The sequence below is a fragment of the Cicer arietinum genome, chromosome 2 (assembly GCF_000331145.2).
Source record: "Cicer arietinum cultivar CDC Frontier isolate Library 1 chromosome 2, Cicar.CDCFrontier_v2.0, whole genome shotgun sequence".
Lineage (NCBI taxonomy): Eukaryota > Viridiplantae > Streptophyta > Magnoliopsida > Fabales > Fabaceae > Cicer > Cicer arietinum.
The window spans coordinates 41,260,709-41,261,520 of record NC_021161.2 but is presented as its reverse complement, the minus strand read 5'-3'; positions in this window follow the sequence as shown (position 1 = coordinate 41,261,520).

Genomic DNA, 812 nt, shown 5'->3' with positions numbered 1-812 from the left:
AAAGAGAATGAAAAGGACTCCACACAATAGTCAAACATTAAAGAAAGGAAAAAGAAAAGGACAACACATGTTCTCAAAAGCCAAGAAAACAGTACCTCGTACTTGAACAAGGAATGCATATTTTCAAATATGCTGAATGGCATTTTCGTAAATATGAAGAAAAGCCTTGGCATTTCACAAATGAATTTTCCAACGGTCACAAAGGTTTGGCTTATGAAATGAACATCACAAGAACTCTATAAATGGCAGCAAGTTGATCTTCATCATATACAACACATTGCATTAAAAAAAGATCATTGATCTTAAAGCTTTCAAGAAGCAACACAATATATCTTCATACTTTCTACAAATCCTACATTAGATCTTTGTTTATCTTTTAAGAAGTATTTAGAAATCAATCACTCTCTTATCACACTGTAATTTCCAAGTGGGATTGTAAGCTTGGTGAAGCTTGAGAATACACAAGTTGTAATCATCCTCGGTCAGAGGTTGATCTGTTTGAAGAATAGTGAAATCTAACAAGGGTGTGAGGACTGGAAGTAGCCATCTTTGGGTGAACCAGTATAAAAACTGTGTGTGTCAATCTTATATTGCTTCTTAACTCTTAAACTCGTTTTGAATTTGAAAGTTTTGAAAACCCATCCTCGGGCTTGCCATCCTCAGCAAGAGGATAGTTCTTAAAACACTTGAAAACTATTTTACACTTGAAAACTATTTTTAAACAGCAAAATCCCTATTCAACCCCCCTTCTAGTGATATTTAGCTACATCATAGCTTGGAGGGTCAGGTGCTTTGTAATTCAAGGTATTTGA